Source organism: Solanum stenotomum, chromosome 2 (genome assembly GCF_019186545.1).
Source record: "Solanum stenotomum isolate F172 chromosome 2, ASM1918654v1, whole genome shotgun sequence".
NCBI classification, from domain to species: Eukaryota; Viridiplantae; Streptophyta; class Magnoliopsida; order Solanales; family Solanaceae; genus Solanum; species Solanum stenotomum.
In genome coordinates, this window is record NC_064283.1 from 46,227,668 (window position 1) to 46,244,088 (window position 16,421).

Consider the following 16,421-nt stretch of genomic DNA (forward strand, 5'->3'; position numbering starts at 1 on the left):
CCACTATTAGCTTAACTTCATTTTCTATTACGTTGTCTTAAAAAAGATATGACACAACGCAATAAATTATGAGAGGTATTGCCTAAAATGAAAGGGGAAGAAACGATTGGATTTGCGAGCAAGGACATACAGGGGCGTGAATGATTAACTAATTTTTAATATTTGTGTATTCATCGGTTTTATTTGTTACTTTCCTTTGTTATGTTGTATAGGGTATCACTTTGGTAAAGCAATATGGATAATTTATACTATCACACTCTCGTTGTACCATATTTAATCACTTCTTGTCCTTCTAATAAACATATGATTCTTGTTGAGTCTTACATGATAACGTAGAAGCCTTTTTGGACACAAAAAATTGTCAATTTGGATACCTTTTAAACCCTTTAGAACTGGGATGCAAAAGTTTTTCGATTTACCTGTAACACAGTTTAGATATAAGATAGAGAAGTTCACTGAGGTTGAGAAAACAACAACAATTTCATCTGATTTACCATATAAACTAGAAACCCTTTAGAATGTGGAATTCGTCCAGAAGTTGCACATAAACAAACCCTCGATTGGTCTGATTTTCATATAGGAAAAGAAAACTCTATCTGAAAAAAAGAGAAATTCTTTGTTATCTGAGGGTGTAATACAACTACAAGCTAGAATTCTTTCTAGTCAATACAAGAAGCTCGAGTTCCACAAACTAGTAAAGACGAAGAAACACAAACGTATACTAAATCTATCAACAACACAAATAATTATATTATATTACACGCTAGACTCCCAAAATTAACACAAATCGTATCAACAACACAATAAAATCAAAACGGACAAACCAAATATGTAATTCCACGCAATAAACCCAAATGGAATAAATTCATACATTCAAAGATAGAAATTTCTACCTGATAAACTCTACTCCAACAAAATCCTTTCAATGGGATGCAACTTTAAGACATCAGTTGCTTAAGTGAAGCATTTCGTTCTATCCCTAATGAAAAATGAGAAAAATATGAAGTATTTTCGGTCTATCCCTGATGAACAACCATGAATCTGAAAGTTGAGAAAAAAACTCAAGAGTTTCTTGAAATCATTCTACAATTTTCTTTGTGAAAAATCGTTACATAATGTATTGATTAACGAATTACCTGTTGATTTGTGAGCCTATGAGAAATTTCAGAATGGGGTCAAACAATATTCTTATGAGAATTTGAGAGGTTTTTTTTTATTTAGGGCAAAGACCTGATAATTGAGTGGTTTTTATGTTTTATAATTTATTTATTTTTTGGCCAATGAAAAATTGGAGGGAGAGATAAAAATATGTTGGAGGGAATATAACATTTAAGTGAAAACTTTAAGGTCACACTTGTAATGTGTTGTTTTTACAATTATAAAAATAATACACTTTTAAAGTTTGGTCATATGTGTAAATAGGTGTGGCCAATTAAATCATAATGTAACAACGCTTTTAAAGTGTAGACTTTGCCATTAAAGAATACACTTTATAAGTGTTGCCAATACAACTAAAGCCAAAAGCTAAAAATATAGGCTACGCTTTATAAGCGTACCCAAATATATTTTAGGAAACACTTTACAAGCGTTGTCAAGATTTAGTGTGGCTGTAGGCCTAAAATGTTATAGTGAATAATACTAGATACATTACACTTATCTTTTTCCTTAGTAAAATACACTAAAATCCCCCAAAATTACATCTGATTTGCTAGTTTAATACTTACATTAAGTAACTTTTTGTCGTTTGCTTGGCATATAAAGGATATTGGATCTGAATTTTTTTGTTAAAATGGGTTGAGTTTGTTGTTTTTACGTAACTTGTGCCTTTAAAAATCAGATATCATGTAATTAAAAAGTGAACAAATTTATTGCTTTTAAACTTGAATGACATTTTAAGTGAAAACTGTGAAATAACAAAGAAAGTAGTGACTTCTCATATACAAAAAATAACCTATTTTTTCAACAGTTCAAGAACCGTTTAAATTATAATTTTTTTACTCAACCTAACTAATAATTATCCATTTAATGTATAAAACTCCGTACATTTTACAGATCTTTCTCAATAAAAGTTTTGAGTGATAAAACAAGTATAATAGGAAATGAAAAATTACAAATTAAGGGTAGGGTAAGTTTGCAGGGGATATGAAATTATGGTATGATATCATAATGATACGAAAATAAAGTTATGTTCGGACATACAATTTGAAATTATTAAGTTGTATTTTTCTTATAAACATAAAACTCCATAAAATATGAAAATTATCAAGAAATTTTTAAATCTTATGAACTTACGAATGAGCAAATCATTGTTCATAAACAAGATATAGGAATATCCTAAAGCCAATGTATTGATGAATCAAATATCTCCATATTCCTTTATAAATAAATATTTACAATTATAACTTTAAGATGCACATAATCTTATAATAATGCACTAGTCAATGACAGTAGATAATCTAGTCACGCCGAGTATGAGTCTTTATTTTGTAAAATTTAAAATACTGACTTTTTATCTTACAAAATATAAATTTATGGGTCAAATTTTACATTTTAAGAAAAATCCAAGTCATGTTTGTTTGGAGAATTTGAGACTTGAAATCATGATTTCAAATCGCATGTTCAAATATTAATTTCAAATCTTGACTTCATATCACGTGTCCAAGCACATGCCTATAACTGAAAAAAAAAGATATATTGTGCACATTCAAAAACATAAATATCAACTGATGCTAAATTAAACAAAACATTCATCGACTACTATTTTTTATGTCGCTGGCTTCTTAACTCTATATACTACTATTTTTGTAGTTGTTACCTTCTAAACTTTAATTATGAATATGACCCATGATGAAATTTATCATATTGGTAAAAAGGAGTCTCTACATTTTGTCTTCTCCAAGCAGGCAAATGGACGCATGAGCGGACTTGTCAAGTAATATTAAAGTCCATGTGAAGTAATTTGCAATTGTCTTAACAATAAATGCAATGCTCTTTCATAAAAAAAAAATCAAAATGTGCAAAGACTTTTGACCCCATGTTTTCCACTGTCTGAATAGGTGCCACGAGTTGATTTCTTAGGTCATGATGGCACCTACTATACCTCACAAGTAGGTAAGCCTAATCCTTAACTTGGTGCCATAAGCAACGAACTACCAAGTGGAAGCCAACAACAAGAAGCAAGAGCTTAGAACAAATCAGAAAAAGGATAATCAACAAAAACAATATAGGAACCATCCCACGACCTGGCATCTATCAGTATATGAGCATCTAATCCAATATAGGAGTACAAGGCTTTTACAAATACAAGACAAGTAACAGTTGTCTCTAAATAAAATATAAAGTCTATGCCTAGAAAAAACAGAAGGAAATTTGTAGCTTCAGACGCCAAGAGCTCACCCTAATATCCAAAACAGCAACCTAATCCGCAAAACTCCAAATCAGCGATGATAACTCAACTACAATCTGCATGGGGAAGAACTGTAGTATGATTACCAAAATTATACTCAAGAGGAAACAACCGGCTAAGCTCAAAAGATAACACAAGCATAACACCAAGTAATAAGGAGAGCAAAGCAGACGTAACTAAATATGAAATACCAAAGTAGACAGGTAAAAGAATATAAACAGGGTACAAGGATTAAGAAGGTGAGTTGAGAACATACCTGGAACGCAAGCCAAGAACCTGTTCGTAAGCAACTATACCAAGTCAACTACCCAGGGCCAGAAGTGCCCACACCCACAATTCAATAGTCCCAGCCGATCAGCGAACACTAAAACTATAATAGAGAAGAAAATATAGTCAAATAATAACCTAGCTAGACCACATAAACCCAGAAGGTAAAAACAGAAAACATAACCCAACTAGCCCCCACAAACCGGAGGGTGCATCTAAACAAGTATACTGGTGATAGGCAATGCATATGAATGCAGGGTGAGTATGAAAACCATTAGAGACCATCCAAAACCATAACCATAGGACTCCAGTGAACTCTTATCCCAACTAGCAAGTGTGAAAAATTGCTCCATACTGCCCATCCAGTCAGTCCACTCCAAAGGGGTGTAAACCAACCAACTATCAAGAGTGAATTGAAGAAGTGTCGACTCTAGAGAGGATCTCATGTAAATTAGGGCCACCCAGCCATATAATAATATTCAAGCCCAGCTACCAAGAGAAACTCGGGGTTGTATGTAGGACAAAAAACATGTATGAAAGGGTGTCAACACTCCAACTAGTCAAGTTGAAAACTGATCACATCCCAGATGACTCTAATACATCAAGTAGGAAAAGAGCACGTCCCTGACGCCTCTTAATGTCAAAAACTAGAAATCAATTGATTAAGATGATACGACTCCTAGTTAAAACCAATTAAGAATAGATCCGACTAAAATAGTGCTTAAACATAAAAGATAAATATGTCAATGCCTACACCAGGATCGTACAACAAATCTAACAGAATGAACAAACAATGCGATGAATGCCATCACTAGAATCTAAACAAGGCACTCTAATGCAAATAAATACACAGCCAACCAAACCACACTATCAAGGTATAGAGTAAATGGGATCCAACAGGTCCTCACAAACGACCTCGGGACCAATAATTGTCATAACCCAGGGGTACTCCCTAGATGTAAAAAGGAGTATAACACCTCAAGAGGCCTCGTACAAGCCACTTAGAATATCTTAACATAAAGTAATAGAAAAGGTGTGGAAATTTAAAAAATTTCAATATAATCCAAGCCTTTTATAAAATGAGCGGAAGTCTAAAAACATTGTCTCAAACCATCTAAACAACATGAATAATTTCTTGTGTGACAACCCATACAATAATCCAAGACATAAAAGAAAACATAATTGAAGGTGTTGATCACATCCTCGAACACAACGAGGACTGACCAAAATATCATTTGCTTGATTAACAATGAAGCTAGCCACAACTGTGTGAATCGGGAGCGCTGGACCCTACATTTTATAAGAATGTAGGCAAGAGTATGTGTTAGTACAAGAATATACTAAATATGATAGCTTGCATAAACAACATAAACATAAGCCATCATAAGGCATAAGGCATAAGCATAATCAATTCATAATAAGCATCATAATGAAAGAGGAATACTCCATTAAGTAACCTCACTTGACCTTAGCCAAGACTTAGATCATCTGCCTTTTGTCAAGCTCACATCATGGAAGGCATATCTATTAACACTCTAAGCAAATCAACTTCACAATGTAATCACATTAATCATACTTAATTTTAAAGACATGGGTGTTCGCCTCTATGCCTAGCTTATAAAGTCTAATATGTATTCACCTCTTGCGTTACTTACTTTAAGATTATGGGTACTCGCCTCTACAATCACATCATATGAAATTGGTACTCGCCTACACATCATTTTATAAGGATCATGGGTACTCACCTCCATGTCCATTCAACATAATAAGAACTTGGGGAATCACCTCTTGTGTAATTCAAAGGAGTATGGGAAATCGCCACATATCCATCAACATGGAGGTCAAGGGTAGTCGTCTCTAGCCTCATCATTCATTAAGAATTTTAGTCTAGATTCATTTTATGTGATTAATCCTTTCAACCTAGAATTATTTATGTGAGTAAACCTTTCACATTCATTCAATCATGCTTAGCAATTCATTAAAGGAAGTATCCCTTCCACATCACATAATTAGCATTCAACAATTCATAGTCTAGGCTTTAATCTCAAAGCAATACATCTCATGATCATCATCTATGCATTACTCTCAAGCAATCAACATCATATTCATCATATATGCTTCAATCTAAAGCAATTCTAGTCATAAATTATCAATCCTATAAGGAGATATCTAACCTATAGAGTTTCGCTCTCATGGCATCAACCCAACATATCAATTCAAACCTAAAATCATAGGATAACCATGTGTACATGTAATTTCATCCTAAATACATGCAATTCTATCAATTCTATCATAAGCAATCATAATCCAACTATTTGGATCGACATTCATCACAACCCACAATATTGGAAGAAACCCTAACTAGAATTGGGGATTTAGACTTCACAATCGAGGAATTCAAGGGACTCCATGGGAGGAAGGCTCCCATGGATGAAAAGCCATCATACCTTAGTCACAAATCCAACCAAAAGCTTGAATATTGGGAGACTTGATCTTGACCACACTTCAATCTCCTTCTCCTTCTCCTTCTTCCACCTTTTATAGTGAGAATATTTGAGAGGAATTTTGGGTTTTCTTTTGGGAATTGAGAGAATGACTTAATAGTGAGTTTAGGGGTCTAAAATCCATATATAGGTGGTCTAGGTCTAGGAAAAATGACACCACTTCAACCAAATTAAAATTGGAAAAGACCTTTAAGCCCTCAACTGAATTGTCCCAACAGGCCCACCCACGAGACCCAGTGGATGGACCTATGGTCCATCGTGGTCGGGCATGGTCTAGACAGAGAATTTGGGCCATCGATGGATCCCTAGCCACGAGTCATTGACCTATCCCCGGTGCATGGGTCTTGGGTGTGGTTAACTTCTTTAAGCAACTTAGTGGTGCTCTACCCACGAGGCTCACCTACGGGGTGTGGGTCTAACCATGGGGCGTGGTTGGCCCTCGTGGGTGACACCTAGAACTTTTCCAAAAGCTGCAATTTTACCTCTTTTGAATTTGGGGTGCTACATTAACTCCCCCTTGGGATCATTCATCCTCAAATAAGATTCTAGGCACATTCTTAAATAAAAAGACTCAAAACTAGCAGCCCAACATGCATGCAACTCATGTTTATGCCCATAACTAAGGAGGAAACATCAACTCCAATCTCAACATACTCAATGCACCACAAGGGAGTGTGAACTGCATCTAACAATCCCAATATGCATGAATTTCACATTTCTTACATTTAAGGAGGAACTACCTTCTATAAACTCAAAAGCAATTCTCAACACAATCTCATGGAGCCTATATGCAATTCAATCTCAAAAAGCACAAATTCAAGGGGGGAATATCCACTCGAAGCTAAAGAATGTTCATTAACTCATCTCATGAAGTCTATAAGCAATTCATACTTAATACTCAACAACATAAGGAAATTATCACATAAAAGCAATTTCTTTCAAAACTTAAGTTTTTCCATGAACATGCAAATTTAAGGAAATCATGGGAACACATAAAACACACATGACTTCAAACAAAAGCAAATCAAGAGGAAATCATTACCTCAATCTACAATAGGAGGAAAAATATGGGGATACCGGGACATCATATCGGTTTTTTCCTCCCAAGTACCACCCTCAACAAGATGGTTTATCCATAACCTTTTCACGGAGGCAACCTCTTTATTCCTCAATCTCTTTACTTATCGGTCTATGATCTCAATCGGGTTTTCTTCAAGGAAAGGTTCTCTCTCACTTCCAACCCTTCTAGGGGAATTATGGATGTCGGATCTCCGACACACTTCTTCAACATTGAGACATGGAAGACCGGATGCACCGACGCCAACACATTTCGCAAATCTAACTCATATGCAAACCTTCCCTATACGCCTCAAAATTTGGTTGGGGCCTACATAACGCGTACTAAGTTTCCCTTTCTTCCCAAACCTCATCACACCCTTCATGGGTGAGAGTCTCAAGTAAACCAATCAAGCGCGTCAAATTCAAGGTCTCTCCTTCTAACATCCGCATATGACTTACTTTATGCCATTTTCAACCTCTCTCTCTTATGAGTCGAACTTTCTCAATGGCCTCCAAATTTAGCAAGAAATTAAGGGTGATAAGGGGGGTTCAGCGAACCGCCGAGAGGTTCGGCGAGCTCAGCCCAACTCACCAAACGGCCCTACATGCCTACTTTCAACCCCGACTTCAAAATTTAACCCTGCAGCCCCCGAAAATAAAATCAAATCATGCACTCACTTAATTAAACTTAGACCCATTACACCCATGCCCCCAGGATACTCAGATATCTCTCGGTTTGGCCAAATTTGCCCATTTGATGACTTTTTCCCTTAAAAATGACGTCAACCGCTCCATCATTAGGAAAAAATGTCATTTAGCACAAATGCGGGTTATTTAGACTTCACCCAACTAGACTCAACATCATTTTAGCACAACGTAGCAATTTTAATCAATTTTAAGCACAAATTTTTTGGGAAATCAACAATAAAGCCATTATAGGCACAATATTCAAATTAAAACAGGAATACTAGCACACAATTATGATTAGAGAGGCCCAACACACATCACTAAGATACGATCAATTGTAAATGAGAAAAAACTGTTAGATATAAGCATTCGAGGTTTGGGAAACCAACCTTAGAAGCCGAATAATCAAGTTGTAAAGCTAGGCGGCAAAGAATCCAAATCCAAACACACAATCAAAGACTAAAACGCAGTAAAAACACAAGAATATAGAAAAATATAGTACGGGTGTGAGTTTTGAAAGTTGAAAAGTGAGGGAATGAGAAAGATTTTGAACATTTGAACTTTTGGCCTTCAAAATCGTCCAGTTCTAGCCCATTCAGTGACATAAGTTTTGCTCGCTGACCCCTTCGGCGACACGCCGAGTTTTACAGAATCTCCAGTTAATATGGGGTCCAAACAGCGGACAAAATTGTGAGCGTCGACCTAGTCGGCGACTCGCCAATTTACTCCTGGGCTCACCGAATTTTACAGACTCCAATTTCAAAATCCCTTGAGTCTAACGGCGGTCCAAGTAGAACTCACTGACCTCTTCGGTGAGTCACCGACTGGACATTTTGCTCGCCAATCTGCACTTTTCAAACACATTTCACACTTTAACCTGCACAATCAACACACCATTATTTATCAAACAAAAAGAAAGAAAATAAAATGTGGGTTGCCTTCCAAGCAGCACCTTAGTTAACGTTGTGGCACGACGCAAGTCCTCCCTCAAACTTCATTCTTGGGGTTGGCCATAGTATCACTAGGAACCCCCCTCCCCTTGTTGGCTTGGGTTTAAATGAGATGAGATATGACCCATTTGGGTCTCGAACTGTTTGATAGAGACGGAATGAGAGGCAACCGTTTTACTAAGGGTCGACATATCTTCTTTAATCTCTTTTGAAATTTTTTCAGACCCCTCAACCTTGTTGAGAATACGAGAAAGCATATCCTCAGACCGACCACCCTTAGAATCTTTGGCTTTTGGCGCTCGGGGGGAAAAATGTACCTGTCCTTCTACCCATCCCTTTCCTTCCAAGTGGTATTACGATCCCTCCACTCTCTATCATGATCCTTCCAGCCTTCATCCATGTTCCAACCTTGGTTACCACCCTGCCTTGGCTAGTTTGGACGATAACCACCTCATTGGCCTTAACTTTAGCCTCATCGGGATTTACACACCCGACACCCACATCATTGACACTTCAAGCATGAGCTCCCATGACATTTTTGGACAAAATGTCAAGTTGTGTCATGATCTTTGCCTTGTTCTGATCCCTCTCTTGGTCTTTCTCAAGCTGCTCCTTGGTCAATTTAAATGTGAGAGGGGAGACCTGATCTTCGCAGGTGTACCAATCCCGATTAATTGGGTCATAGCATCCAAAAGTTGGGCTGCTATAATGTAAGGTTGTTGTATCAAATCTCCAGAAGAAAGTTGGTCAGCTACACCCTTGTTCACTGAATCAAGACTTCGGTAAAAATATTGCAACAAAACGTTGTCGGGCAAACCATGAGTTGGGCATTGCAGCACCAACTTCTTGAATCGTAGCCAAGTTTCATGAAATGGCTTACCCTCCAGATGGTTAAAGCTCTGAATGTTGTCTTGAAGAGTCATCATCTTCGAAGGAGGGAAAAATCACATATGAAATGCGGTGACAAGCTCTTCCCATGAAGTGATTGATTTTCGTGGCAATTGAGCCAGCCACTTACATGCTTCTCTCATTAAAGAAAACAGGAACAACTTTAACCAGACCGACTCTTGGGATATATTCTTGAAGTAGAACGGTTTGCAAATATCAACAAAGTTTCTAATATACTCATGGGGATCCTCATGAGCAAGCCCACCAAACAAATCTTTCAATTGGAAGAGCTGCAACATAGTACTTGTAATTTGGAACACAATGTTCCCTTCAGCCTAAGGCAAGCGAATGGCACCAATTCCACAAATTAAATGAGGGTCATTATTAATAGGCTCATTGACATCATTGGTGTTACCGGTGTCATCTTGGTTGCCCACTTTGCTACCATTGATTCCGTTCACACTCATTTCCTTTATTCAAACAGCAACACACAAACCAAAACAAGAAGTAAGTAGATTCAACTATGACTAAAAAGAACAAAATTTCACTTAACCAAGGAATCTTAACCAACAACAATCCCGAACCGAGGTGCCCTTTTGATATTAAATAACGTTATCAAAGACACTTCATCCAATTCTAAGCTAACGATCGGTAGTCAATATATCACCCAACTAAATGAGTTGGGGTCGAATCCCACAAGGAGTGGTACATGTTTAAGATTCAAGAGGAATGTGTAAATATGCTCAAATCAGTCATAGGAATAGACATTATTGAATAAAAACATAATTCAAATAAGGAGGTAACACAAATGTCAAATAACATAGGGTTTTGGTTTTAATTGTCAACAACAGCAACAACAAATAACAAGGAATAACAATACTGAGACGAGTTCTTGGGATGTAATTCAATTATAGGCTAATGTAGACAAATGGCTAATTGAAACTATTATTAAATAGCTAAATATTCGTGACTAAGCTAGACTATAGAGGAGGTAAACTTTCTCTCGAACAATTTACCCAGAATCAAGTCAATGTCTCTCCAACATTGACAAGCATACAAAATAAGAAAAGCCTACACCTTAGTCCATTCACTCTCTCGAGCTGAATGTGTGGAAAAGTGTTTAGGACTCACTCTCTCGAGTTGAACCCATGACAACCCAATACCCACAGACCATCAATCAAGAATCTTGGTTTTAAAACCTTTCTCTCTATCAAGCCAAAATGACGAAGGTAGAACTGCATTTGCAACTACAATCCTTTAATTCTAACAACAATTAATGATTGAAATCACTTCTACACAACATTTAAACTAACAATTAGCAATACCCACAAACTAAATCAGACCATAATCACATAATCACACCCCAAGAATTGGGGGTTTAGCTAGACATCATAAAAAGATAAAAAAAATGTTACCAAATTGTGTTTTCATCAACTCGGTAAGATTAATTTCCTCTTTACAAATGTCCAAATTGAAGAATCTCAAAGACCCACTTCCAATTTCTCAAAATTAGAAAACTTCAATTCTTCAAAGCTAAGGAAACTTAGTCTTAATACTCAGAGTTCAAACTCCAAATGTGAAAGATAGATAATAATGATAATCCAACAAGATTGATCATAAAATTAGATGTTCAAAACGTATTTATAGTCGCCAAAAATATATTACGAAGGGTCATTCTATGCAGTAAGTCGGGCTCACCGATCCGCTCTTTGGTCAGTTCTATCGCCTTTTTCTTTGGCCTTCAACATCCTCGAGTTTCGTAACTTTGGGCGATCTAACTCTGCATCACTTAATAACTCAGTGATTTGCCGACTGCTCCTTTCTCTCGCCAACTTGATTTTCTCCTTCAGGGATTGGAACACTACAACTTTAGGTGAGATGGTGGAAATTCGGCGACTCGCCAAAGGGACTTGGCGATCACCAGGCCTTCATTTCTTCTTTCTTTCAACTTGCTTCGTTCCTTTTTGCAAATTAGTGTCCATACTTTGTTCCTCAATCCAAATACCTGGAAATCAAGGAATTTACATCAGTTATTGGAACAAAATAAGCATTTGAGGACACTAAATCTATCCAAATAAAGCCCAAAATGAGTCCAAATCATCGATTCATCAAGTACGTCTATTGGAGATAATGGACAAGGGCACTCTGTGCAACCTTACCATCCCTTTGAGATACATCGTATCATAATCTTTCGTCGTAAAGGAATCTTTGATGGGAATGAAATGGATCCACTTCGTCATTCCGTCAATAATAACTCAAAATCATATTGATGCCGAGTACGGGGCAATCCTACAATGATATCCATATTCAAATCTTCCCACTTCCAAGTAGGAATACTAATGTCTTGGGATAAACCTCCCAGTTTCTAATGCTCAACCTTCACTTGTTGGCAATTAGGACACTTAGCCACAAATTCCATAATATCTCTTTTCATCCCATTCCACCAATCGATCTCTTGCAAATCACGATACATCTTGGTGGCTCCTGGATGAATAGAATATCGAGAACTATGGGCTTCTGACAAGATTTGTTCCCTCAAGTCATCGACGTTTGGAACACACAATCGACCTTGGTACCTTAGGACACCATATCCTCCTTGGGAGAAAGCCTCTACGGACTTCTTTATTACCACCTCTTTCAATTCTACTAAGGTCGGATCAACACATTGCTTTTCTATAACATCGGCCACGAAAGACGATTAGGAACCCTTACGGACCATAATACCACCCTTGGTGGAATCCACTAATTTAACTCCCAATTGGGCCAACCTATGAACATCTCAAACCAACTCTTTCTTCTCACCATCAACATGTGCAACAATACCCATGGATAACCGACTGAGGGCATTCACCACGACATTTGCTTTATCGGGGTGATAAAGAACACTCATCTCATAATCTTTCAATAACTCAAGCCACCTTCTTTGGTGAAGATTTAGATCTTTTTGGGTAAACACATGTTGCAAACTCTTGTGGTCGGTAAAAACATCCACATGGACACCATACAAATAATGCCTCCAAATCTTTAAGGCAAATACAACCGCCGCTAATTCAAGATCGTGGGTAGGATAGTTTATCTCATGAACCTTTAGTTGCCTTGAAGCATAGGAAATCACTTTACAATTTTTCATAAGCACACATCCCAACCAAACTCGGGAGGCATCACAATAAACAACAAAACCATCCTTCCCTTCCAGTAAAGTCAACACCTGAGCAGAAGTGAGTCTATCTTTCAACTCTTAGAAACTCCTCTCACAAGTTTTGGACCATATGAACGTTACCTTCTTTTGCTTAAACGCCATCAAAGGAGAAGAAATGGAGGAAAACCCCTCAACAAACCTTCTGTAATAACCAGCCAAACCCAAGAAACTTCTAATGTCTGTCAGTGATAGAGGTCTAGGCCAACTCTTGACCGCATCCATCTTACTTGGATCTACCTCAATACCCTTGCTTGAAACATGTGGCCTAGAAAAGCCACAGACCTTAGTTATAACTCATATTTGCTAAACTTATCAAAAAGTTGTTTTTCCTTAAGGATTTGCAACACAATCCTCAAGTGATTAATGTGATCATCTTCGCTCCTTCAATAAATCAAAATATCATCAATGAATACAATCACGAACATATCAAGGTATTGTCTAAACACTCTATTCATCAAGTCCATGAATACCTCCGGAGAATTAATCAAACCAAAGGACATCACCACCAACTCATAATGAACTGATTGGGTTCTAAAAGCCATTTTCAGAATATCTTCCTCTTTCACCCTCAATTGGTGATAACCAGACCGGAGATCAATTTTGGAGAGCAAGTTGCCCCTTGAAGTTGATCAAATAAGTCATCTATTCTTGGAAGAGGATACTTGTTCTTGATGGTTACCTTGTTCAATTGCCGATAATCTATACACATACGGAGTGAACCATCTTTCTTCTTAACAAACAACACCGGAGCACCCCGTGGAGAGATACTTGGTTGGATGAAACCCTTATCCAATAAGTCTTTTAACTAATCCTTCAACTCCTTAAGTTTCACCGGAGCCATTCTATAAGGACTAAGTTCCACCGGAGCCATTCTATAATGAGGAATGGAGATAGGTTGGGTATCTAGGAGAAGGTTAATGCTTATCGTGACCAATGACACTAACCCATGGTATGAGTGTCAATGATCGTTGATAGTATAGTAACCCAACTAAAGGTTGGGGTCCTGTCCCAAGGGAGTCATTTTGAGAATTAACAGAAAAGTAAAATTAAGCTCTAATTAGTCGTAGCTAAAGACATTAACAAACAAAAACATTGTAAATTAAAAGGGGTGACACAAAAGTGTCAAATATCAATTAGGGGTTTTGTCACAAGTAGTAAAAACAGCAAAAATTAACAAGAAAATCAAGTATGGGGGAAAGTTCTTGGGGTGTGACCGCAATACAAATTGAGATAAGTAGTTGGGTGCATGCTTTTGAAAGGAAATTCATAAGATAATAGTGACTAGGCTAAGCTTTAAATGGAAATAAGTTTCGTCTCAGGCAACTTTCCCCGTTTCAAATGTGTTTCTCTCGGACACCCATTTGCCGCATGAAGACCAGCCTACGTCTTACCCCACTCACTGTCTTGAGCTGAGTGTTAAGATATGAGACTAGGGCTAACTCTCTTGGGCTGAACCTCATGTCGACCCACTCCTTAGGCCATTAGTCTAGTGGTTTTGGTTTCACAACCTCCCTCTCGGGAAAGCCAAAAACACATGGGTGGCTTTGTATTTGCAAATACAAACCCTTTAGATTAAACCACAACCACTAGGTGAAATCACCATTAAACTACATCTAACCTATCAGCAAGCAAAAACCAACAATAATATCAACACATATTTGCTAAAGCACACCCCAATAATGGGGTTTTTAGCCACACATCAAGAAATAACAAAATACACCTAAAACGATACTAAAATCAAATGGGTATAAGAAATTAAACATTGATTTAAGCAAAGGAAAAAGATTGGAGAAGACCCACTTCCTACTTGGGGAAGATGAAATCCTTCTCTCTTCAAGGCTCCTACAAAACCCTCTCCAAACTTGAGAGAAAATATCCCAAAAAGTACTATTATATTCTGAAAATTAAAATAAATGTTCGACATCCTAAAATGAATAACAAGTTCGTTATTTATAGACTTTAGAAAATAGCGCTGGTGGATCTTTCGGCGAAGTTAGTCGATATCGCCGAATGACTCGGGCGACTCACCCTTTGTCTGTCTCATCACTGTTTCATGCTTGCCTTCCGTATCTTCACATTCTGGACCATTGGGCGGTATAGTACTACTTCGCGAAACTTTCACGAAGCACTGACTAGTCCTTTCATCGCCTTTTTGATCCTTCTCCTTCAGGTCTTCGGTACTGGAACAAAGGGCGGAGTAAATCCCTTCGACAAATCGCCAAGTGTGCTTGGCGATGCTCGGGCTTCAACTTCTTCGTTCTTTTCAGCCCTTTTGTTCCTTTTTATGCTTAAGTGTCCATCCTTTCACTAAAACTTCAAATACCTGAAACTTAAGAGTTTTGATAAGATATTTAGACAAAATAAGCATTCGAGGACACTATTCTTATCAAAATAAATCCCTAAATGAGTCCAATTTGTGGACTCATCAAAACCCCCAACTTAAACTTTTGCTTGTCCTCAAGCAAACTCAAGTTCAGTCGTTCAAAAAGGGTGTCTCAAACAGTTCTACACAAGACTCAATCATGAACATACATAACAAGATTCAAATTACCTATTCAAAGATCAACTGTGTACTCAAAGATTCAAGTCGTGACACACCATTACCAGAGATTCTCATGCTCGCAATACTTGCTACTTATGTGAGTTCAAGCTCGACAATAAGTATCTAAATGCCTCACATGAAGAATGGCTCCATATTCACACACAGAGGTTAATCAATTCAAGATTAGGAATCAGATACAATGCTCACACTCAAAAAAGGAGTACAATGCATGCTTTCACCCATAGGTTTGCCCTTATTTTTCAATCGACTTTTGATTTGGCTTACTCAAGATCAAAATGGTCTTTCTAAGGCTTGTAATGGGGCTGAGTGTAAAGGTATGGTCATTTAGGCTCAGTGACTTTTTCATCCTCCTGAGATGTGGTATTCTCAAGACATTCCCTTCTCCTCCTTTATTAATTCTTTTTATAATGCTTCTAAGTCACATGTTTATTCACCTTCATGGATTTCTTTGAAACCCGATTTCCTTCGTACCTTATTCCACAGTTTTTTTTAATTGAAGGGGTTTCCACTTCTGCAATCCCATGGGTTAGGGGGGACTTTTTCCTGCACTTCTTGACTTCTCCTTTTCCTTTTCACCATACCCCCAACTTAGGCTTTTGGCGTAAGTTGGCTATTCACTAAATCACAAATTAAGAGGATTGTAGGTACTGGGTCAAGTAAGGTCTAGGGTTCATCAAGGTTCTTCCAAAGAAAGTAAGGCAAAAAGGGTGTTCAAAGAGTTTCACACACTCACGGGTAGGCCACAAAAGAGGTATATGTCAAATTTGGCTCATACTCTTTAAAGTTGCCTAAGATCATTTCAAGAGGACACCTTTCAAATCAAGCTAATCACACAAGACTACACACTTTTGCTAGTGTGCAATGGTCATACTAAGAGAATCAATTCGATAAATGGCTA

At 37.4% G+C, this 16,421-nt stretch overlaps 1 long non-coding RNA gene across 1 annotated transcript; it reads right to left on the minus strand.

The window, feature by feature from the left end:
- Window positions 1-322: 322 nt before the first annotated feature.
- LOC125856649 (uncharacterized) lies at window positions 323-1,259 on the minus strand. Its single transcript, XR_007445545.1, has 4 exons — window positions 1,137-1,259; window positions 894-979; window positions 495-596; window positions 323-419 (listed from the first exon to the last, which is right to left on the minus strand). It is a non-coding gene; the product is annotated as an uncharacterized LOC125856649 (long non-coding RNA).
- Between the last annotated feature and the right edge of the window lie 15,162 nt (window positions 1,260-16,421).